Source organism: Nelumbo nucifera, chromosome 2 (genome assembly GCF_055504915.1).
Source record: "Nelumbo nucifera cultivar China Antique chromosome 2, China Antique-T2T, whole genome shotgun sequence".
NCBI lineage: Eukaryota > Viridiplantae > Streptophyta > Magnoliopsida > Proteales > Nelumbonaceae > Nelumbo > Nelumbo nucifera.
Genome location: NC_142650.1, coordinates 69221801 through 69247857, shown reverse-complemented (window position 1 = coordinate 69247857; position 26057 = coordinate 69221801). Strand labels below are relative to the sequence as shown.

The 26057-nt window shown below is 40.8% G+C and overlaps 1 protein-coding gene across 6 annotated transcripts in view; it reads left to right on the top strand.

Annotated features, from left to right (window-relative positions):
* Positions 1 to 26057, top strand: part of LOC104601464 (Tetratricopeptide repeat (TPR)-like superfamily protein) — a 49402-nt gene that overhangs the window by 16248 nt on the left and 7097 nt on the right. For 2 of the 6 annotated variants that reach the window (XM_088898352.1, XM_010264805.3), the window contains exons 2-5: positions 2460 to 2516; positions 2595 to 2680; positions 3498 to 3588; positions 4562 to 4673. The gene's annotated coding sequence lies outside the window, so the exon portion shown is untranslated. The remainder of the gene's footprint in view (positions 1 to 2459; positions 2517 to 2594; positions 2681 to 3497; positions 3589 to 4561; positions 4674 to 26057) is intronic. The other 4 variants (XM_010264804.3, XM_010264803.3, XM_088898351.1 and 1 more) reach the window with 3 other exon arrangements.

Sequence of the window (26057 nt, the reverse complement as noted above, 5' to 3'; positions counted from 1 at the left end):
AGGGTAGTGACACAATTACTGAAAGTCAGCAAACTAATCCAATCCCGTCTTTCATGAGAGAACTAAGCATATTGATGTTGATTGTCACTTTGTAAGAGATAAAGTGATAAGTGGGGTGATAACCACATCTCATGTGAGCTCAGGAAATCAGTGGGCAGATCTCCTCACAAAGGGATTGTCTCGGGGAAGAATAGATTACATTTGTAACAAGCTGGGACTATATGATATATACTCTCCAGCTTGAGGGGGAGTGTTAGAATGCTCGAGTCAGGGGTATTTTGGTCATTCTGGATTATTTGCTTGAGAGTGAAAGGTCTATTGTATCTGAGTTTAAGTTATGTGTCCCATCTTCTATGAGGGACAAAATGGTCTTTCCTGTAACTCTATGTTTTTGAATAAATACAAGTGGGTCAGCTAGGGGAGTGTGATTTTGACTCTCTTCTAGTCTGGCCGAACCTTTCTTTCTTCTTCTTCTTCTTCTTCTTCTTCTTCTTTCTCTTTTCTTTCTTCTTCTCTACTTCAACCTAGAATCTGCTAGGGTTTACTAACAGTATTAAAGCAAGTAATAAAGGAAAGCCTTGCTGTAATCCAACCTAAATCAGACTTGAAGATGCAAATAACAAAGAAATGGGGGGATTCAGCACAGAGGCGAGTACTTCTCACAAGAAAATAACCCCAATATACGTAGCTGTCCTGAGATGGAAATACAGATTCGAACAAGTCTGAAAGATGGGTCAAAACGCTCAAAAGCAACTGGTCCAGCCTCTAATATGAGAAAAATAACGACATATGCAACTGGGCAAAGGGAGAAGGATCAAAACCTTCAAGAAATAACCACAGAAAAAATAACCACATAAGCAACAGTCCAGAAAAGGCAAGCTGCAGGTCTGTCAAAGATAGAAAAGGGATCAAAACCCTTCAAATCGAGTCTGAACTCCTGTCCAAGTGAATGGATAGGTTCTAGAGCCTAGGGTCACTCTGAATCCAGGACCACAAGAAGATTGGATCGAGTAGTAGAGAGAAATGATAAGAAATCCAACCTGAAAGGCAAAAAATCAGAAAAAATAGTGCTGTAATCGTACTGAGAAGAACAGCCTTCAAAGAGTCCTCAAAGTAGTCTTTGGCAGTAGGATCAGGAAGCTTGAATGTAAATCTTCTGAACTTGAACAAAAGTTGATGTAGAAGACCTGCTCTGATACCATGACAACTAGGGTTCATATAGGTGAAGAGAAACAGTTTGTGGGGTGTGTCTAATGTCCCACACGTCCAAACAAGTTATGTTATATATTAATGAAATACAATAGGTTGGAAAGGACCGTTCTGCCCTTCTCTAGTTCAAACAAGAATAAAGAAATATACAGTGATATGATACAGAATAAAAAGAAATACTCCCAAATATATAAATAAACAAGAGATCAGCCCTTCTCACAACACTTGCTCCCTCAATTGGCAACAAATCACTTCTTATGGGTGCTGTTGATGGTCTTCTATGCACCTGAGCAAACCATCTTAGTCTACTTTCTCCCATTTTATCTCCTATTGGAGCTACTCAAATGACTTCGTTTCTGATCTGATCCTTTCTAGCTTTTCCACTCATCCATCTCAACATAGCATTTTTACCACACCCAGTTTTTGGATATATTGGGTTTCATGACTTCCCAATATTCTGCTCCATACAGCATGGCTGGCCTTACAACTATTTTATAGAATTTTCCTTTTAATGTAAGTGGTATTTGTCTATCACATAAAACTCTCATGCACCCCTCCATTTTTCTCATCCTGCTAATTCTATGGGTGACATCCTCCTCAATCTCTTCTTTAGTTATGAATTGTCAAACCAAGGTACTGTAAAAGTTCACAATGAGTTATCTTTTGGTCTCCAATCCTAAGTGTGCCCTGATATGCATTGCTATTATTATTAGATTTACATATCATATATTTTGTTTTAGTCCTTGTTTTAAAAGCTGCATTGTCCATAAGCTTAATTTTGTATTTAATCCTTCATTAGTTTCATGAATTAAAACAATGTCATCAGCAAACAACATGCACCATGGGAATATGATGTTTGTCCCGCAAGTGTTCTGACATGGGGCGTGGCTCCTTCGTTAGGCTTTATACTAATGCACATGAATTAAAACCCTTACTGTAGTAGAGTTTCCCATACTATAATTGAGTGTGCACTCAACAAGTTTCAAGATTGAAAAACTTGTTAGAAACCTTGGGTCTTGCATGTTTCTAAAAAGTACAGGACATAGCAGAAAGTAAAAGAAAGGCTTATTAATGAAGAGCAATTAGAACGAGACTCTTTCCTTCTTTGCTGTTGATCTGACCAGCTAATATTATTCATTGATGGTCCTGTCTAGATGGTTGTATTTTCTACAACATACATCTCTGGTAAAGTTGTCCTTCAGATTCATCTCTAATTATGTTAATAATTGTTGCACACGTTGCTGTTGCAGAAATCAATCAATGAGGCTGCCACAAATTGGATCTGAAGTGTCTATGTTATAAGTAAGGTACAATCTATATTCCTTCTATTGGATTTTTTTTTCCTCCTAGCAGATTGTACATATTTATGGTCGTATTCTTTCCAGGGGATACGTCTCTTTCTCTGGAGTGAGAGCAGCCGTAGAGATACAAGAAGCAGAACATAGATAACGAGCTTAAGTTTTTAAATCAGGTCTTCTGTTTGTCCCTAATCTTTTTCTTTTCAAGTTAAATTATTTGTTCTTTTGCATTTGCTTTTTTTTTGATAAATCTTTTGCATTTTTTTATTGTTTGTATTCTTTTCATCTTTTGTTTTATTTGATTTATAAAGCTCCTCTAATTTTTTTAATGATTAAAAAAATTATGGGGTAGTGGCTTGCATGATTATGTGATGCAGGAGCTGAAGAGTCAAAATTGGAATTTTATGTATTTCTGTATTTTTGGACAGTAGGGGCATTTTTGTCATTTTTGCAATTTTCTGTGGGGTCCAATGACTGTTTAAATTGTCTAGTTATAGTTTGTTTATGTTTAAAATTTCAGAGTCATTGCATAAGTAGGATTAGAGTTATTGAGTCATCTTTGAATTGAAATAGGATATGACAACTTAGTTTGAATCCTAATAGGATTATTGAGTCTAACAATTTTACTCCTAAGACTATTATGAGTCTAACAGTTTGACTCCTAGGATTATTATGAGTTTAGAGTCTATAAATATGTATGGATGTTTTTCACAAAGGCAATGAATTATATTGAGTTTTCTTCAGCTTATGCTAGCTATGGTGAGTGATTCCCATGCACTAGAGTGATTCTAGGCACCCTGTGAGTGATTCTGGGTATTTTCTCTCTTATTCCTTCAAGAAGCCTTTACAACCATCAACAGCCATAAAACTCTGATCAAGAAGACCATTTAACATTCTCTAAGGATTAGAACTGATATTTGGTGAAACTCCTCATCTCTCAATTATCTAGCATTTCTGATGATGAAGATGATCTTATTTTCAATTTAACAGGAGAAAGGCAGGCAAACAGTAATGTTGCAGATTGGGAACGAACTTCATTGATCTTATAGGCAGAAGCCACATGACGGATATAGAGAATGAGGTAAATTAGTCAGCTTTATCCATCTTTTTAGCCTTGCATATATATGCAAATTTTGCTTTCTTGTAAATTGAGCTGAAGTCCATATGGGCAGTACAGACCTTGGATTTATGTTTTAGAAAAGTTCTGCATAATTGACCAGAAGATGGTGGTAATGATAAGCAAACCTATTTTCAAATTGGGAATTTCATGAGAATATTATCCTGTATGTATTCTTTGAATTGGATAATCCTTTCTGGACTTGCTGTCTATCACCAGCTTTGGAAGCTCTGTACTTTAGGACTGATGTTTCAATATTCATAACTCCACGTAGCAATAAATAGATAATGGTAAACTACTAATTTCTCATAACCAAATCTAATATTCTAATTGCAAGAAAAAAGATAGAGAAGAATGAAATACAAAGGACATGTTGATTTACTCGAGAAAAAAAAAATCTTGGATACAAATGAAAGGAAAGTGGCACAGATGACTTTTTATGGGGATGACATGTCTGTGTTTGATGAGATGCCTTATTGATGAAAGCTCAAAGGCAACAGTGAATTATTATTGGAAAAGGAGTGCTAACCCATTTCAACATTAAGATTTGAATTAGAGAATATTTTGTACCAGTACCCTAGTTCTGGACTTCTATTATCATTGCTCCACTTGGTTCATTATTTAGGAATGCCTTGGTCTGAATGATACCGGTTTTGTAGAATGTACCTGCTTAGGAGTTAAAATGTTTAATTGGATTGCTTTTTTTTTTTTTAAATATTTTTATGCTTTGTTTAATTGTACTATGTATAGTTTTTTTAATTGGTAACAAGATCAAGTAGTTTTATTACTCAAATATGAGAACAATTATATCTTTATAATTAATAGTGTTTTACTGTTTTTTAGTCAACCCCACCTGTTGGGGAAAGGCTTTGGATAATGATAGTGGTGAAAGCTGTAATAATATATCAAAATTGTCATGCTTTGGTTCTTTGGCAAGTCTATTCTTTAAACCATTAGGAGAAGCAAAAGCCATCCTTGCTAGAGCACAAGCAACTGCAAAAGGGATCTCTTTTCCATCAGAAACCATCAAAACAAATGGAGGTGTTTAGGTTAGATTGATTCCCTTCTCTTTCTTGTATAGATTGAATAAATAGAATAGAAGAAATTTGAATATTGTGAAGTATGCCCTCTCTTTTCTTATTTATTTCTTCTGAAGATGCAAAGTAGACACTGGGGTCAGGCAAGCTCCTTCCTATGCTAAGTTGTCCAGATTTTACAAACAACATATGAAAAATGACCAAAAAACTTCTTTTGTCTACAAAACAAAACTACATTGAAAAGTTGGAATATTTCATTAACTATCTGATCACTTGCTTCTTGCATTAGCTCTGTTGTCCAGAAGAGAAGAAGGATGAAAGGAAGAGAGAAGAGAGAAGAGAGATGCTGGCGGCGCTAGCTTTTTATTATTTATACTAGGGCGATAGAACTTAAAATAAAAGATGTTGAAAGTACCAAAGTACCCCTGTGGTACTAAACTTATAGAATAATAACCTTTCAACACTTCCCCTCAAGTTGGGACATAGATATCAATCATGTCCAACTTGTCACATAAATCATAATGTTGCAAGTGATGTAACCCTTTTGTGAAGACGTCTGCAAGTTGGTCATTAGAACTGACATAGGGAGCACACACTTCCCCTGTGACAGCCTTTTCTCTAATGAAATGTTTGTCAACTTCGATATGCTTAGTTCAATCATGCAGCGCAGGATTAGCAACGATGTTTATGGCTGCCTTGTTATCATAGTAAAGAGTCATAGGTCCATCGACTGGAAAACCCAACTCAACAAATTTTTTAGCCACATAATTTCAGTTGCTCCATGAGACATTGCCTGATATTCAACTTCAGCACTAGACCTAGCTACCACATTCTGCTTTTTGCTTCTCTAGGTAACTAGGTTCCATCCTATAATGGTACAATAGCCACTGGTTGATTTCCTATCATTCAAGGGTCCTGCCTAATCTGCATCAGTATACACTTCAACTTTCAAATGCCCGTGCTTTTGAAACAACACGCCTACACATGGGAACTTCTTAAGATATTTGAGAACTCTTTCTGCTGCTTCAAGGTGGGTAGTCTTAGGGGTATGCATGAACTGAGTAAGAATACTCACTGCATAAGCAATGTCTGGTCGAGTAATAGAAAGATATAGCAGTCTTCCTACAAGTCTGAAACTGTTTCACATCCTCAATGGGTTCACCTTGACAGTCTCCTAATTTGTAGTTAGGATCAATAGGGGAATCAACATGCTTTACTCCCAATTTTCTTGTATCCTGGAGTAGATCTAGGACATACTTTCTTTGGAAAATGAAGATACCCTTTTGTGAGCGGGCCACTTCAATCCCAAGGAAGTACCTTAGAGGACCTACATCCTTCACTTCAAACTGGGTAGCAAGGAAATTCTTCAACTTTTGAATTTCATCATTCCAATCACCAGTGATAACTATATCATAACATATACTATCAGTGCTGCAATCTTTCTTTCCCCTCTTTTCACAAACAATGCGTGATTAGATTGACACTGCTTGTATCCTCTTTGCTGAACTGCTACATGGAACCTACTGAACTAGGCTCTTGGTGATTGTTTTAGGCCATATAATGATTTTTTTAACCTGCACACTTTTTGTTCATTAACTTGAGCTCGGAAACCAGGGGGTTGTACCATGTATACTTCCTCTTCAAGGTCACCATTTAAGAATGCATTCTTAATGTCAAGTTGATGAAGGTCCCAGTCAAGATTAGAAGCTGAGGAGAAAAGAACTCTAATGGAGTTCATCTTAGCAACGGGTGCAAAAGTTTCTGCATAATCCACTCCATACACTTGTGCAAACCCCTTTGCCACTAAACGAGCTTTATACTGCTCCATTGTGCCATCAACTCTATGTTTTACTATGAAAACCCATTTATACCCAACTGGTTCCTTCCCCTTAGGAAGATCTACAAGTTCCCATGCGCCATTTTTATGTAAAGCATTAATCTCTTTCTTTATAGCATCTGTCCATTTAGGTATTAAAAGAGCTTCTGCCACATTCTTAGGAATAGGAACACTGCCAATGGAAGAGAGAAAGGCCTGAAAGGAAGGTGAAATGTTCTCATAGGAAACAAAGTGGGACATGGGGTGTTTAGTGGTGCAAGACCTAACACCTTTCCAGTGAGCAATAGGAAGGTCAAGGTCATTAGCAATAGAGGTATCAATGGCAATAGGGTCAGGAACATCAATGGGAACCAAGGTACCTGGTTAGGAAGGATCCACCCCCGGAGAGTTTGATGGCATTGGTGGTACAACTTCTGGATGCTCCACAGCTCTTGAACTTGGTTGGCCTTTGTGACGTCAAAAGAGAACACGAAAGGGAGGAGGGTCAGGAAGAGGAGGTAGCTGAACCAGTTTCTCCTCATTCCTACACTCCCCCTGAGGAGAAACAGGGAAGAAAGGCTCACTCTCAAAAAAAGAGACATCCATAGAAACATAATATCTCCGAGAGACGGAATCAAAGCATCAGTACCCCTTTTGAGTGAGGGAGTACCCCAAGAAGATGCAAGGAATAGCACGAGGATCCAATTTTCCACAGTTGGGCATCGGATTTTGAACAAAGCAACGACAACCAAGCACACGGGGAGGAATAGAAAGAAGAGGAGTCTTAGGAAAAAGAAGCTGATGTGGGGCTTTGCACTCTAACCAGCGAGAGGGCATACGGTTAATGAGATAGGTAGCACAAAGGATAGCTTCAAGCCAAAAACGTTTCGGGACATTCATATGAATGAGTAAACCCCTGGCCACTTCAAAAAGGTGTCGGTTTTTCTTTCAGCATCATTTTGTTGTGGTGTTCAGACACATGAACTATGGTGAAGTGATCCATGCAAAGCAAAGAATTTCGTGATATCTATAGAGAACATTGATGTGGGCCCCACAGCTGTGGTCTCACTCTGTCCGTAGGGTAGAATGTATTTAGTCACAACTGTGGTTATTTTTCTATTCTGTTATTTCTAGTTTTAGTTTTATATTGTTTGTTATTTGTTAGCAGTTATGATGTAAACACCAAGGGCAGATATGTCCTTTCATGTAACTAGCATAACCTATATATATTAACTTAAAGTGGCGGCGACAGAATATTTGACATTCTGTTCTTCTCCTCAAAATCTTTGTTCTATTGCTCTTTCACCACTCTTTCTTCTACTTCTTCTTCACTTTCTCTTCTCATCGAACCTGAAATCTCTTAGTGGTCAAGACTGAATAGCAGTCTTGAAAACCTACATGGTATCAGAGCCAAGTTAGGGTTTTTCATGTGAGTCTAATACCAGCCGACCACATGAGAATTCCCTAGGACTGAAAGCTGAAAAGGAGGAGTTCGCAGACTGATTCTTGGAGATCGCCAGAGGTGCTAGTAGCTGTTGGAAACTTGCTAGGGTTGCCAGAGTGTTGGTGGTCAGGAAGGATCAAAGAAGACTAGGGTTCAGGTAACCCTAGAAGGCAGCGAACTAATTTTTCCTTGTAAGTTGTTTACCTTTTAAGAGAAGCTCTATCAGAGAAGATAGGTTGGACCTATCTGGAGGGGAAGGCCGAACCATTCTAGTTCTTTCTCTCTTCGATTCACTAGGGTTTTACAGCAAATCCTAGCCGAACTGTGTTTCTCTCTACTCTAGGGTTTGAAAGTGATCTGCGGCAAGCCCTAGTGTTTGACTGAACCCTGTGATCTACCTAGAGCTACTCTTAAGTTTATTGGTAGGTCTGATCAAATTCTAGGGTTTCTTATTAACCCTACTGCAAGCTCATCTATACAGTTTGGACTGTGCGACTGAATTGCTTCCTTTCAGGACTGATTAAAACCCTACTGCAAGCTCATCTATATAGTTTGGACTGTGCGGCTGAATTGCTTCCTTTCAGGACTGATTAAAACCCTAACTTTCCCTAGCATATCAGTTTTTTTAAAGCTGTTCTCAGAGTTCTAAGGGAGTTAGAGATCTACAAACAACTACTGCTGTGTTGGCTAGTTGGTTTCAGATCAGAATTATTTCAGTTTTGTGCACATGCACTGAGAATACAGATCAGGCCTATACTGTTTTGATTGTGATTGGTGATTCAAGTGCTATTTTGAGACTTGACAGAAATGGAGTCTAAAATTCAGGCAGAAGGCAGTCTTGGGAACATCAGTTATGGTGGTATTTCTGAGATGGGTGGTCAGATTACGATCGTAAAGTTTGATGGATCAAACTATTTGGAATGGGCCCAATCAGCCATGATGGCTATTGGTGGAAGAGGTAAATTAGGGTACTTCCTGGGAGATATGAAAGAACCTTCCAAGGGAGACCCGACATATACCAAGTGGATGCAAGAAAACTACTTGGTTATGACATGTCTGTGTAATTCTATGCAGCCTCATATTAGCCGGAATTATTTGTGGGCAAAGACAACTAAGGAGATATGGAATGTTATGAAAGAAACTTACTCCCAACCCCTTAATGTTGCCAGAGCATATGAATTGAAATGTGAAGTGAACACCCTTAAACAAGGAGAGAAACTGGTGTCGGTCTACTTCTCTACCTTGAAGTCCCTGTGGCACGAGATTGATCACTTAGAGACTCTTGAGTGGGAGAGTCCCAAAGATGCTCAGACCCATAGAAAGCACATCGAGACAAACATAGTGTTTGAGTTCCTGGCGGGACTGAACTCAGAATATGATATTGTGAGGCAGCAGATTTTGACTAGAGACAGTGTGACTCTCTCTCAGGCTTACTCATTTGTACACAGTGAAGAGACCATAAGGAAGGTTATGATGCAACCCACATCAGCCTTTGTAGCGGCTACACCAAAATCAGGGGGTGATTCAGAGAAGGACAGGAGGAAGGAAGACAAGAAGGATGTAGTATGTGAACATTGTAACAAACCCAAACATACAAAAGAGACATGTTGGAAACTGCATCCCCACTTGGTTCCTGGGAAGTTAAGAAACAAGAAGGGCACTGCTCATGTAGCCATGAACACTGATTCAACATCCTCATTTGGCACAAAAGGAACATCTTTGGAGACCTTAGCTGCAGTTCGGGCTGCCCTAATACAGCTAGAAAAGGAGGTTGGAAATTCAACTCAGCCACCGCAGTCTCCATCAGCCCCTGTCACATCTGCCTTTGCCCATTCAGGTACTCGAGCTTCAGCCTATCATGCCTCAGCTCCAGGTACTACTGAACCTTGTTGGGTAATAGACTCAGGTGCATCTGATCACATGACTAGCTTGCCTTCATTGTTTAGTACTTACCATTTGTCTTCTGGTAGGGATAAGGTATCTATTGCTGATGGCTCCCTGGTTCCTATTTCTGGGAAGGGTGACATCAAGCTTTCAAATACTATCTCCCTATCATCTGTTTTGCATGTTCCTAAGCTTGATACTAACCTTCTTTCAGTTAGTAGTATTACCAAGCATATGAACTGCTCAGTAACCTTCTTCCCTGACCGATGTGTTTTTCAGGACTTGGAGACGCAGAAGGTGATTGGGACTGGCCGTGAGACGAATGGGATCTATCTGCTCGGGGAGCGGTTCCGTCAGGGAGAGTCAGTAGAGAAGTTGTCTTTTGTTTCTCAGAGTGTGAGTCCGGTTATGCTTTGGCATAACCGATTAGGTCATTTGTCTTTTCGATCTTTACAGAGTTTGTTTCCTACTTTATTTGAGTCTATTAAGTTGTCTCAGCTACAGTGTGAAAGTTGTGAGTTTGCTAAGCATTGTAGAAAGCTTTATTTATTGAGTAATAAAAGGAGTGATAATTCTTTTGATATTGTGCATATTGACGTTTGGGGGCCTTATCATATCCCTTCCATGGGTGGGTACAAATATTTTTTGTTATTTGTTGATGACCATACCCGTTTTTCTTGGGTTTATCTCATGCGTTCACGAGATGAGGTACCTTCCTTGACCCAAAATTTTCACCAAATGATCCTAACCCAGTTTGATGCCAAAATCAAAGTTCTCAGATCTGATAATGCAAAGGAATACTTTGCTAAATCATTGACATCTTATCTTCTTCATCATGGGGTTATCCACCAGAGCTCTTGCCCTCATACACCTCAGCAGAATGGAGTTGCCGAGAGGAAGAATAGGCACATTTTGGAAGTGGCTAGAAGCCTCATGTTTACTTCCAATGTCCCTATTCGCTTCTGGGGGGATGCTATCCTCACGGCAGTATACCTTTTTAATCGGGTCCCTTCCAGGGTCTATGATATGCGATCTCCTTTTTCGCTTCTACACCCACGTGAGGACTTGTTTTCTATTCCCCTTAAGACATTCGGTTGCACTTGCTTTGTTCAGCTTCTCGGACCCCATCCCTCCAAGTTCGAACCCAAAGCCTCCAAATGCATATTCCTTGGTTATGCACAAACTCAAAAGGGTTATTGCTGTTATGATCCTGTCTTCGGGAGGAAGTTTGTCTCCATGGATGTCACTTTCCTTGAGGGGACACTCTATTATCCTCGGGTTGCCCCTTAGGGGGAGAGTAGTGAGAGTGGGGGTTTGAGTTCTTGTCTTCAGGGGGAGAGCAGTGAGAGTGGGGCAGTTCCTTTACCTATTCCATTGGGTGATGAGAGTTGCAATGGTGAGGGTGGTCAGAGGGATCAGGAGTTGAGGGTTTATCACAAGCGGTGCAGGCAGGTTGATCCTGATCATCAGCAATTCAGACCAGCTCCAATCTCATTTGCAGCTCCAGGTCCAGATACTTCAGTCCCAATGCCCATAGAGACTTCCCCTACAGATGATCTTGACCTTCCAATTGCAGTCCGTAAAGGGAAACGACATTGTACCACATCCGCAACCCACTGTATTTCCCATTTTTTATCCTATGATCGCCTATCTTCTACCTACAGGTCCTACCTTAGCTTCATTTCCAATGTCCCTATTCCAAGAACAGTGCAAGAAGCCCTATCCGTCCTTGAATGGAAAGATGCAGTGCAAGTTGAGATGGATGCCCTGTTGAAAAACATCACCTGGGAGGTAGTTGATTTACCAAAAGGAAAGAAACCAGTTGGATGTAGATGGGTATTTACGGTGAAGCATAATGCAGATGGATCTATTGAGAGGTATAAAGCTCGGTTAGTTGCAAGAGGGTTTACACAGACTTATGGCATAGATTACTTGGAGACATTTGCACCGGTAGCCAAGATGACTACTATTCGAGTTCTATTGTCCCTTGCAGCAAGTCACACTTGACCTTTATACCAAATGGACGTGAAAAATGCCTTTCTGAATGGAGATCTGCAGGAAGAAGTTTACATGCGTTTGCCTCCTGGATTCTATGATGTAGAAATAGGTAAGAAGGTCTGCTGGCTCAACAAGGCTTTGTATGGTTTGAAACAGTCACCTAGGGCTTGGTTCGATAGATTCAGACTAGCACTTGTGAAGTTTGGATATGTACAGGCCCAGTCAGATCATACCCTATTCATCAAGAGGGTGGAGCCCTCTTTGACACTACTGGCCGTATATGTTGATGATATTGTGGTCATAGGGAATGATAGCCATGAGATTGAGTCTCTTAAACAGCTTCTTCACCAAGAATTTGAGGTGAAGGACCTTGGTGTACTCCGGTATTTTTTGGGTATTGAGGTTGCTAGGTCCAAACAGGGGATCTTTATATCTCAGAGGAAATATGTCCTAGACCTGTTGGCAGAAACTGGAAAGTTAGGTGTCAAGCCTGCAGATACACCAATTGAACAGAATCGCAGGATTAGTGCCGAGAGTGGGGAGTTTCTTGAAGACAAAGTTATGTTCCAGCAATTGGTAGGAAAGCTCCTATATCTCTGCCTCACTCAGCCAGATATTACTTTTGCTGTTAGTGTTGTCAGCCAGTACATGCATTCTCCTAGAACCACACATCTTCTTGCGGCAGAAAGAATCCTAGCCTACTTGAAGAGATCCCCAGGTAAGGGTATACTTTTCAAGAACAACAATCACATGAAGGTGGAGGTCTATACTGATGCAGATTGGGCTGGGAGTGTTGATGACAGAAGGTCTACCTCAGGATATTGTGCCCTTGTGGGAGGAAACCTTGTCTCCTGGAGAAGTTAGAAACAAAGTGTTGTCTCCCGGTCAAGTGCTGAAGCAGAATACAGGTCAATGGCCAATGGAGTTGCTGAAATCCTATGGCTAAGATCTCTACTTGAGGAGTTGGGTATTGAGTATGAGAAGCCACTGCTGCTGTACTGTGATAATGAAGCCGCCATTAATATAGCACATAATCCAGTACAGCATGACAGAACCAAACACATTGAAGTTGACCACCATGTTGTGCGAGAGAGGGTATCATGTCAAGAAGTATGCCTCCCTTACATCACATCCAGTATGCAACTAGCAGACATCCTCACTAAAGCCGTGTCAAGAAAGAAGCTAGAGGCGGATCTATCCAAGTTGGGAATGATGAACATATACTCCCAACTTGAGGGAGAGTGTAGAGAACATTGACGTGGGCCCCATAGCTGTGGTCCCACTCTGTCCGTAGGGTAGAATGTATTTAGTTACAGCTGTGGTTATTTTGATATTTTGTTATTTCTAGTTTCAGTTTTATATTGTTTGTTATTTGTTAGCAGTTATGTTGTAAACACGAAGGGCAGATATGTCCTTTTATGTAACTAGCATAACCTATATATATTAACTTAAAGTGGTGGCGGCAGAATATTTGACATTCTGTTCTTCTCCTCAAAATCTGTGTTCTACTGCTCTTTCACCACTCTTTCTTCTACTTCTTCTTCACTTTCTCTTCTCATCGAACCTGAAATCTCTTAGTGGTCAAGACTGAATAGTAGTCTTGAAAACCTACAATATCATTATGAAAATATTCTTTGGCATTATCGGATTGGAAAATTTGGATCTCAGTTTGAAATTTGGTGAAGATCATTCGGTGGTGGATAATTTTTAGTACTTCATCCCAGATTCGCATGGGATATATCCACGTGTATCTGGAGTAATCATCAATAAGGGTAATAATATATTTGTAGCCACTCTCGGGACGGTAAAGTAACAGGGCCCCAAACATCAGAATGAATAATATGGAAAAGAAATTTAGATTTATTATTCTTTGATGAAAAATGAGTTCTAAAGTGCTTACTCAATTGACAAGTTTGACATGTAAACTGTGATGCTGACACTGACTTAAATAACTACGGAAACACCAATTTTAAAGACTCAAAAGACAAATGACCGAGATGACTGTGCCATAAATAGGCCTGACTCGTACTAGACCGACTCTTAGACTGTAAGACTAGCCTTATTCTCTTAGCATGTAGAGTCCATCCTCCATACGTTCTCTACCAATTGTCTTTCTCGAGGCCAAATCCTGGAGTGCACAATAAGAAGGGAAAAAGGTTACTGAGCAGTTTAAAGAATTAGTGATACTACTAACAGAGAACAAATTAATAGGGAATTTTGGAACATGTAAGACATTAGTCAGGGTGAGGCCAAAGGGAAGAGAAATGGTTCCTTGACTAGTTATTGTAGAATATGAACCATTAGCTAGTCTCACCTTGTCTCTTCCAGAGAGGAGATGGTAAGTCTAGAAATAAGTGGACTTACTAGTCATATGTTTTGACGCTTTAGAATCAATTATCCAAGGAGAGTCGGGGGAATGAGACGATACATGGAAAGCTGTGGCAGAGTTGCCTGATGTAGACGCAAATGAAGTTGAAGGAGGAGAAGAGTCCATCTGACGAATTGCTCTACCATAGAGTTCTAAATGGTCGCGGAAGGAATTAATAATATCCTCTCTCGGGTTAGAACTAGAAGTGTGTCTGAGTCATAGTAGTAGTGGGGGGCTGATTCTCCTGAGAAGCCATATTTGCTGTGGTGGACTTTCTTGGACCTTGTTGTCTTGACTTCTTATTAGTTGAAAACACCTCTTCGAAGTATGGGACTGTATAGGATTAGATGAAAAACAAGAAAGGTAAGAGAGCTGAAAGATTGGTGAAGTATGAAGAGAGAGAGCTGGCGGCAAAGAGGGTTAGAGGATGAGATATTCGAACTAATCCTCCTCTCTGACACTCTAACATTATTTTATTAAGTTAATTCTTGAATAATTACAAGAGAGGCCCTTAGTTGGGCAAGAAATTACAAAAAACACAGCATAGAAGAGGATGGGCCCAGAATAAGGCCCATTACAGAAAAGAACATAAATATAACATAGAATAACAGCCTATGGACCATTCGGCCCATCTTCTCTACACTCCCCCTCAAGCTGAGCATAGATGTTAATCATGCCCAGCTTGCCAGTGTCATGTTGAAGCCTTGCCTTGGGAATGCCCTTGGTGAGAAAATTTGCCAACTGTCCTTCTGAAGTGATGAAGGGAAGACACACTTCACCCGAAGAGACTCTTGCTCAAATAAAGTGTCTATCAACCTCAATATGCTTAGTTCTATCATGTTGTACTGGGTTGTGGGCAATGTTGATGGCAGCCTGATTATCATAGTACAATATCATTGATTTGTCATGCTCAATCCCAAGTTCCTCCATCAATGATCTCAGCCACAACAGTTCAGAGACTCCATGTGCCATGGCCCTGTATTCTACTTCTGCTGAGGATCGGGCCACAACTGATTGTTTCTTGCTCCTCCAAGAAACAACATTACCAACCACCAAACTGCAATACCCTGAAATAGATCTTTTGTCATCAATGTTTCCAGCCCAGTCAGCATCAATATAGGCTTCAAGTTTCATATGACCATGCTTGGTAAATAGAATTCCTTTCCCCGGAGAGCCTTTCAAATAACACAGGATTCGTTCTGCGGCTGCCATATGAGTATCTCGGGGAGCATGCATGAACTTGCTAATACAACTGACAACATATGCAATATCTGGCCAAGTCATGCACAGGTATAGGAATTTGGACACCTTCTCCCAACAGAATTTTTTCTTGTGCTTCTTTCTTCAAAGTCTTAAGTCAGTCCACCAGTCCTACCTTCCCTCCTTTTTCTGTTGATGAGGTTTGGTGCAGAGCAATACCTCCTAGGGTTGGTAGTTTTTGTTGGGAAGCCTATCTGGAAAGAATCAACACTGGTGATCTACTCCAAAAGAAGAGACCCAATACTTGTTTGTCACCTCAGCGGTGTGTTCTTTGTAAAGCGGATGGGGAGACTGGTTTTCACCTACTGGTGTCTTGCCATTTTGCGAGGTCAATTTGGGAATGGGCTTTGTCCTTATTTGGATGTAGTTGGAATACCCCATCAGACTTGCAAGGCCTTTTTTCCCCTTCTCTTTTTAGGTGGCGGATAAAAAGGGGAAGGACAATGTGGAGAGGACTAAGGGCTGCAGTATGTTGGACACTTTGGGAAGAAAGAAACTCCAGGATATTCTCAGAAGCTCAGAGAGGAGTAGCAGATCTAAGGGCTATCATTCATATTAGGCCGGTACAGTGGCTGAAATCTTTGGAGCTTTTCACATATTACACTGTGGATGACATGTTGAGGAAGTGGGGTGAAATTGCAAATTGCACACAGACTAAGTCAGTAATGAGTGTGGCTTGGACCCCTCCACCTAGTGGATTCGTGAAACTAAACCTTGATGGGTGTAGCAGGGGAAATCTGGGACAATCGGGGATTGGGGGTGTTTTTAGGGATGAAAATGGGGTCATTTCTGCTATGTTCTCAGGCCCAATTGGAGTGGGTGACTTCCTTAGAGCTGAGATCTTTGCAGTTATGGAAGGAGTACAGAAAGCTAAGGAGTTGAACATTAGGAAACTCTTAATTGAAGGGGATTCAGAGGTGGTGATAGGGTGGCTGACTAAAGATCACAATGGCTTATGGAAGTACAATAATGAGAGGAAGAAATTCAAGTGGTTGGTGCGGGAGATGGAAGTTAAGACACTTTGGGTTAAAAGATTGGCTAATTCCCTAGCTGACGGTTTAGCTAAACAAGGGGTAGAAAGGGATTCACTTTTTTGGGCTAAGCTGTAACTATAGTGTGTTTTCTTTCTTTTTTTCTTTTCTTGAGGTTCTTTGTTGCTCTTGGAAGATAAGCGTGTTTGTCTTCCTATTGTAAATCTTCTTTTGATGAGTTAATGAAAGTGTTACTGATCGAAAAAAAAAAAAATAGGAGTTTCCCAAGAAGTCTCTGAAAGACCCCTTTGTCTTTGAAGAAAACTGAAGAGAAGAGAGTTGAGGGTTCAGCAATGAGGGTCTGAGAAGAGGATTTCGAACTCACTCTCTCTCAGCCCCCTAACACTGTTTTATTAGAAATATTTGAATAATTACAAGGAGGCCCTTAGTTGGGCAAAAATTTACACAGAACTTAATATTGACAGGATGGACCTAGAATAAGGCCCATTACAAAAAAGAAACATAAATAACAAGAAGGAATAAGCAACCTATGGGCCATTCGGCCCATCTTCTCTACACTCCCCCTCAAGCTGAGAATAGATGTCAATCATGCCAAGCTTGCTGGTATCATGCCAAGTTTTGCCTTAGGAATGCCTTTGGTGAGAAAATCTGCCAATTATCCTTCAGATGTGATGAAAGGAAGACACACTTCACCCGAAGAGACCCTTTCCCTAATGAAGTGTTGATCAACTTCAATATGCTTGGTTCTATCATGTTGCACTGAGTTGTGAGCAATGTTGATGGCAGCCTGATTATCACAGTACAACATTATTGGCTTGTCATATTCAACTCCAAGTTCTTCCATCAAAGATTTTAGCCATAATAATTCAGAAACCCCATGTGCCATGGCCCTGAAGCAGAAGACCGAGCAACAATCGATTGTTTCTTGCTTCTCCAAGAAACAACATTACCAGCTACCAAGTTGCAATATCCAGAGGTAGATCTTCTGTCATTAATGTTCCCGGCCCAGTCAGCATCGGTGTAGGCTTCAAGTTTCATATGACCATGCTTGGCAAACAGAATACCCTTTCCTGGGGAGCCCTTCAAATAACATAGGATTCTCTCTACAGCTGCCATATGAGTGTCTCGGGGAGCATGCATGAATTGGCTAATGCAACTGACTGCATATGCAATATCTGGCCGAGTCATGCATATGTACAAAAGTCTCCCAAGAAGTCTCTGAAAGATTCCTTTGTCTTCTAACAATGTCCCTTCTGAGGCTGAGAGTTTATGACTCATATCAATAGGAGTAGCAACTGGTCTAGCACCCAACTTTCCAGTTTCAGAGAGTAAGTCAAGAACATACTTCCTTTGGGAGATAAGAATCCCGTCCTTGGATCGAGCCACTTTTATGCCAAGAAAGTATCTCAATTCCCCCAAATCTTTAATCTCAAACTCTGTATGTAGAAAAGATTTTAGATCATGAATTTCTGAGGCATCATTACCAGTCACTACAATATCATCTACATACACAATGAGGTATACTACCAGAGGTCCACTCCTCTTCACAAAAAGAGTATGATCGGACTGTGTCTGCACATATCCAAAGTTAACAAGTGCTGTTCTAAATCTCTCAAACCATGCTCTAGGGGACTGTTTTAGTCCATAAAGAGATTTTTTCAGCTTGCATACCTTCCCTTTCATATTAGTTCCATACATCCCTGGAGGAAGAGACATGTAAACCTCCTCATGTAACTCACCATTCAGAAATGCATTCTTCACATCCAATTGATAAAGGGGCCAGTCAAAGTGAGTAGTTAAAGATAGAAGAACCCTCACAGATGTCATCTTGGCAATAGGTGCAAAAGTCTCTAAATAATCAATCCCATATGTCTGTGTATAGCCTTTTGCAACCAGCCTGGCCTTATACCTTTCAATGGTGCCATCAGCTGTGTATTTGATAGTAAAGACCCACTTGCAACCAACAGGATCCTTCCCTTCAGGCAAATCCACCACTTCCCATGTGTCATTCTTGTGTAGGGCATCGATTTCAGATCTCATAGCATCCCTCCATTCTGGAATCTTAAGAGCTTCTGACACAGACCTGGGAATAGGATGAGAAGCAACAGAAGAGAGATAGGCAAAGTATGAAGGTGAAAGCAAACTGTAAGAAAGGTGCTTGGAAATGCAGTGTGCAGTGCACTTCCGTTTTTCTTTCCTAACAGCAATGGGAATATCAAGGTCAGGAAAGGATGAATCCAAAGGTGCTGAAACAGTACCTGTTGTCTCTTTTGTGACTGGAAGTGTATGAGGCTCATTTATTGTAGGAGAAACAACCTGCACATTTCTGGATCTTTGCCTGTGATACACCTTGGGATTGAGGATAGGACGAGGAGGTAGGGTACTGAGACAAGGAGAATGGAGCGACTGATCCACCCTTGATTCATTTGAAGGAGAGGCAGACACATCAAGAGACTCAACAGGGACAGGAAGAGGAAGAGCAAACACCTGTGTCAAATTCTCCCCCTATGGATAATGTCCTTCTGGAGAGGAACCATAAAAGGGGGAAAGCTCATCAAAGGTGACATCCATTGAGACATACCGATTGCCAGACTTTGGATCATAACAACAATAACCCTTCTGTGTGGGGGAATAACCAAGGAAGATACACTTTTGAGCTTTGGGTTCAAATTTATGCCTTTGGACACTTGGAACATGTACATAACAGGTGCAGCCAAAGACACGAATAGGAACAGGAAAAAGATCCTTGTCCGGATGAAGAAGAGTGAAGGGAGACTTAAACCCCAAAACCCTGGATGGCATGCGATTTATAAGGTAGGTAGCAGTAAGTACAACATCACCCCAAAACCTGGTAGGAACATGTGAGGCAAATAAGATACTTCTTGCAACCTCAACAATATGCCTATTTTTCCTCTCAGCAACCCCATTCTGTTCTGGGGTCCTAGCACATGAGTTTTGATGAATAACCCCCATGTCGGAAAGATAGCAGGATAGGTTTTTCTCAAAATATTCTTTTGCATTGTCTGATCTGAAGATCTTAATCCTGGTATCAAACTGGGTTAGAACAAATTCATGGAATCGTTTTACAAGTCTTGGAACTTTATCACGGGATTTCATCAGGAATATCCAAGTGAAGCGTGAAAAGTCATTAATAAACAGGATAAAATATTTGTAGCCACCCATGGAGGGTAAGTGGTAAGGTCCCCACACATAAGAATGCACAATATTAAAAGGAACAAAAGATCTTTTATTGCTCAAAGGATAATTGCTTCTACAATGCTTTGACAATTCACAAGACTCACAATGTAGACTGGACAGACTAATTCCCTTAAACAGTTCAGGGAATAGATGACTCAAGGCAGAAAAAGACAGATGACCAAAACGATAATGACACAACATAATCCGACTAACAGACTCTGAAGAGACAGATCCAAGAGCAACATTCCCAAGATGATCAGTGCATTGTTCCGGAGTATCAAGCAAGTATATTGCGTTCGCCTCATGGCCACTCCCAATCACCTTCTGAGACTCCAGATCCTGAAAAACACAGTAGGAAGGAAAAAAAGTTACACAACAGTTTAGTGACTTGGTTAAACTACTCACAGGCAACAAATTTGTATTTAGTTTAGGTACATGAAGGGCAAAAGGAAGGTACAAGAATTTCGTAGCCTTGATGGTTCCCTTACCAGAGATAGGGGCAAGTGAACCATCAGCTAAAGTGATTTTATCACGTCCAGGAAGTAAGTCATATGAAACAAAGAAGGTAGACAGATTGGTCATATGGTCAGAAGCACCTGAGTCAATAATCCAAGGGATCTTGAGATTACCTGAAGAGGTAGCATGATTGGCAGAAGCCCTTATACCTGAATGAGCAAATGCTGAAGTAGTAGAATTTCCTGAAGGATTGGAAGGAGAGGTCACATCACTCAGCTGACTGATCATCTTCCCAAACTTTTCATATTCTGCTCTCATGGCTGCCAACTGTGCAGAAGCAGACATCTCTTCACTATCTGGCCCGGCAGCTACATTTGCACTTCCTGATCTTTTACTATCATGTTTTTTCTGAAACCGAATGGGAACAAGATTAGGATGTAACTTCCAACACTTGTCTTTGGTGTGCTTCGGCTTCTTGCAGTACTCACATATAATTTTTTTCTTTCCTGTGCCACTAGAAGTTCTAGCATTACCTTTAGGTTTAATCCCCATATTGGCAAAGTGATCATTAATATCAGCCCCTTGAACCTGAACAACCCTTCTGCTCTCTTCACTACTCACCAATGCATAAGCTTGTGACAAAGAGACACACTCCTTAGAAAGAATATTCTGTTTTGTGATATCATATTCTGGGTTTAGTCCAGTTAAGAACTCAAAAACCCTGTTCCTTTCAACCAATTTTCTGTAGGTCTCTGCATCATTGGTGGTGTCCCAAGTTACAACTTCTATTAGGTCAATCTCTTGCCATAGGGACTTAAGGGTCGAGAAATATACAGCAAGAGGTTTCTCTCCTTGCCTTAAATTCTTTACATCACTTCTCAATTTATATGCCCGGGCCACATTGAGTTTTTGGGAATAGGTTTCTGCAACATTGTCCCAAATTTCCTTTGCTGAATTCATCCATAGGTAGTGTTGACTGATTTGTGGCTGCATTGAGTTCACAAGCCACCCAATGACGGTGTAATTTTCTTGCATCCACTTCTCGTAGGATGGATCATCTTCTGGGGGAGCTTTCTTACTCCCAGAAATGAACCCCTACTTTCCTCTACTACATACATGAATCTTTACTGATTGTGACCATGCCAGATAATTAGTTCCATCTAGTTTAACTGTGGTCACAGTCAATAAGGAGTCACTTGGAGTCCGCTGAACCAGTCCATATTCAGCACCACTTTTGTTTTCAAACTCTGAGGAGTACATTATGTAAACACTCCAAATATGATTTCAGATGACTTATACAAGTATACTGAATAAGGACAAGCAAGAACAGAGTTCAGCCGATCACAAGAAGGCAATACACTGAGTTCAGCCTTCAAGAAGTAAAACAAAAACTTCTAGATACTCAGCCGAAGTACCCTTTTCAAACCTGGACTTCAAAGTAAATACCACTTGGCACTCAGCCGAAGTACCCTTTTTACAAACACAGTGTGGGCAATAGAGACAACCCCACTGTCAAGAGGAGAAAAAAAAGGCCTCAAGAACAGTTCGTACAGCCCCCCAAAAAACAGCCAGATATAAACAACAATCCACAACCTTGTTACAGGGATGTTTCGGCTGTTTGACAGTCCAATAAGGAGTGAAAAACAGCCCAGAAATTTCTGGGTTAAACCAGATTCAATGGCAGCCGAAGGTAGCACAGAACAACCAAAGCTTTCGGACAGTTCAACAGTCCAAACACAGTCGGATGCAATACAGAACAACCGAAAGAAAACTGAACCCAGAAATTTGAGTACAACTTACAGTTTCGAACCAGAAGAAAGCTGAACCCAGAAATCCGAGTACAACTTACATTTTCGAACCAGAAATCTGAGTACAACTTACAGTTTCGAACTAGAAGAAAACTGAACCCAGAAATCTGAGTACAACTTACAGTTTTGAGCTTCAACAAAACTGAACTGTTTCTCTTCCCCTTTTTCTTTTCTCTGATTCTTCCTGGCCACCGAACCACTTCTCCAAGAGATTCAAGTCTTGGGCACTTCCAATGACCTCCAAGAATCAGGCAACACGAGTCAAGCTTCCAGCCCTAGGATACTGAAGTTCAGGTATGCTTTGATACCATGAAGAAAACTGAAGAGAAGAGAGTTGAAGGTTCAGCAATGAGGGTCTGAGAAGAGGATTTCAAACTCACTCTCTCTCAGCCCCCTAACACTGTTTTATTAGAAATATTTGAATAATTACAAGGAGGCCCTTAGTTGGGCAAGAATTTACACAGAACTTAATATTGATAGGATGGACCCAGAATAAGGCCCATTACAGAAAAGAAACATAAATAACAAGAAGGAATAAGCAACCTATGGGCCATTCGGCCCATCTTCTCTACAGTCTTCTAACAACGTCCCATCCGAAGCAGAAAGTTTGTGACTCATATCAATAGGATTAGCAGCTGGTCTAGCACCCATCTTCCCCGTTTCAGAAAGCAAGTCAAGGACATCCTTTGGGAGATAAGGATCCCATCCTTGGATTTAGCAACTTCTATGCCAAGGAAGTATCTCAACTCCCCCAGGTCCTTAATCTCAAATTCTGTATGGAGGAAAGACTTAAGAGCATGAATTCCTGAAGCATCATCACCAGTCACAACAATATCATCAACATACACAATGAGATGTACTGCCCGAGATCCACTTCTCTTCACAAAAAGAGTGTGATCAGATTATGTCTGGACATAGCCAAAGTTAACAAGTGCTGCCCTAAATCTCTCAAACCATGCTCGAGGAGACTGTTTGAGGCCATATAGTGATTTCTTCAATCTGCATACTTTTCCTTGCATATCACTTCCATACATTCCTGGAGGGAGAGACATATAGACCTCCTCATGTAAGTCACCATTCAGAAATGCATTCTTTACATCCAATTGATAAAGGGGCCAGTCAAAGTGAGCTGCCAGAGATAAGAGAACACTCACAGATGTCATCTTAGCAACAGGTGCAAAGGTCTCCAGATAATCAATCCCATACGTCTGTGTGTAGCCTTTTGCAACTAGCCTAGCCTTGTACCTCTCAATGGTCCCATCAACCTGGTATTTAATGGTAAAGACCCACTTGCAACCAACCGGATCCTTCCCTTCAGGCAAATCCACCACTTCCCAAGTGTCATTCTTGTGTAGGGCATCCATTTCAGATTTCATAGCATCTCTCCATTCTAGAATCTCAAGAGCTTCTGACACAGACATAGGAATAGGATTATAAGCAACTGAAGAGAGATAAGAAAAGTATGAAGGAGAAAGCAGACCATAAGAAAGGTGTTTGGAAATGCAGTGTGCAGTGCACTTCTGTTTTCCTTTCCTAACAACAATTGGAACATCAAGATCCGGGAAAGATGGTTCCAAAGGGGTTGAAAGTACCTGTTGTCTCATCTGTGATTGGAAGTGCATGAGGCTCATTTGTTGTAAGGGAAACAATCTGCTCATTCCTGGATCTTTACCTTTGATACACCTTGGGATTGTGGGTAGGACGAGGAGGCAAATAGAGAGGAACACTAGGACAAGGAGAATGGAGTGACTGATCCTCCCTTGATTCATTTGGAGAGGACACAGGTTCATCAAGAGACTCAACTGGGATAGGGAGAGGAAGAGCAAACACTTGTGATAACCTCTCCCCCTGTGGATAATGTCCTTTCTAAGAGGAACCATAAAAAGGAGAAAGTTCATCAAAAGTAACATCCATTGAGACATATCGAGTGCCAGTCTTTGGATCAAAACAACAATAACCCTTCTGTGTGGGGGAATAACCAAGGAAGATACACTTGTGGGTTTTTGGTTCAAATTTGTCTTTGGGCACTTGGAATGTGAACATAACAGGTGCAGCCAAACACACGAAGAGGAATAGGAAAGAGGTCATTGTCTGGATGAAGAAGACTGAAGGGGGATTTAAACCCTAAAACCCTGGATGGCATACGGTTTATGAGGTAGGTAGCAGTGAGAACAATGAGGTATTTATAATGGGACACTTTCCTTTGATAAAATATTTTGTTTTGTGATGTCATATTCTGGGTTTAGTCCGGTTAGGAACTCGAAAACCCTGTTTCTTTCAACTAATTTCCTGTAGGTTTCTGCATCATTGGTAGTGTCCCAAGTTACAACTTCTATTAGATCAATTTCTTGCCACAGAGATTTCAAGGTTGAGAAGTATACCACAAGGGATTTCTCCCCCTGTCTTAAATTTTTCACATCACTTCTCAATTTATAGGCTCTGGCTACATTTAGTTTATGGGAATAGGTTTCTGCAACATTGTCCCATATTTCCTTTGCTGAGTTCATTCATAAATAATGTTGACTAATCTGTGGCTGCATTGAATTCACCAGCCACCCAATAACGGTGTAATTCTCTTGCATCCATTTCTCGTAAGAGGGATCATCCTCTGGGGGAGCCTTGTTGCTCCCGGAGATAAACTCCCACTTTCCTCTACTACATATATAAATTTTCACAGATTGTGACCATGCCAAATAGTTGGTTCCATCAGTTTAACCGTGGTAACAGTCAACAAAGAATCAGCTGGGGTTCCCAAATCATGTCCATATTCAGCAATATTTTTAGTCTCAATATCTGAGGAGTCCATCATGTAAAAGCTTCAATTAGGGTTCCGATCAATTTCTACCAGTGTACTAAATGTTAATGAACTCAGATTAGGTTAAATTGGCCTCGAACACAGCAACTCACAAGGCCAACTCAGACCTGACAGCCGTGAGAACCAAGCTCGGTAGCAGCTCTTTCAAGAAGATGATGGTCTGATTCAGCCTTCAAGAGGTAACCAGCAGACCTCCGAATACTGTGTACCCGATTGGAGTACCTTTCTAGTTAGGGATTCTAAGTTCCCAACATTAAGTGCCCTAAGGGGCCTTTTTACAAACATTGTGTAGGCAGCAGTGAACACTCTACTGTCACCAATTTAGAACCACTTCAAGAGCAGTCCGTATAGGTCCAAGAAGCAACTGAACTGAAGTAAGAACTTGTACCACTGAGTCCAAAGAGGTTTTGGCAACTTAACAGCCCAACAAGGTGAGAAAATAACTCAGAAATCTCTGAGTTAAATCAGGTTAATCACAGCCGAACAGCTGAACAGATTTAAAGGGGTTTCGAACACTTTAACAGTCCCCCAAACCAGAAATATAACCCAGGAATAACTGAATGCAACTTACAGTCTTGTTAATCTCTGATTTGAGCTCCAAATCAGGCCGAACAGTCCTTCTCTCTGATTCTTCCTGGTCACCGAACCACTCTCCAAGCTATTAGAGCCCTGTGCACCCTCCAATGACCTCCAAGAATCAGGCGAACAAGTTTAAACTTCCAGCCCTAGAACACCCTCATGCAGTCGGCTGGACTATACCCACATGAGAACCACGCCAAGCTCAGGCCTGCTCTGATACCAAGTTGAAAACAGCCCTTCGAAGTATGGGACTGTATAGGATTAGATGAAAAACAAGAAAGGTAAGAGAGCTGAAAGATTGGTGAAGTATGAAGAGAGAGAGCTAGCGGCAAAGAGGGTTAGAGGATGAGAGATTCGAACTAATCCTCCCCTCTAACACTCTAACATTATTTTATTAAGTTAATTCTTGAATAATTACAAGAGAGGCCCTTGGTTGGGCAAGAAATTACAAAAAAAGCAGCATAGAAGAGGATGGGCCCAGAATAAGGCCCATTACAGAAAAGAACATAAATATAACATAGAATAACAGCCTATGGGCCATTCGGCCCATCTTCTCTACATTATTCAGATCTGAACCTTTCTTCTTGCTCAATTCTTGGGTCCATTTTGGCTTCCCATGAAGATCCCAACATGTTTCTTGGGTGTGTCGGGGTTCTAGCAATGGGTGCACCATAGTTTGTCTTTGTCTTCCACCCTTTTTTGAAGGTCCCCCTTAAAAAAATTTCCCCCACCTGTAGTAACATTCCCTTTTGCTGCCAATACAACTGCATCCTCTCCG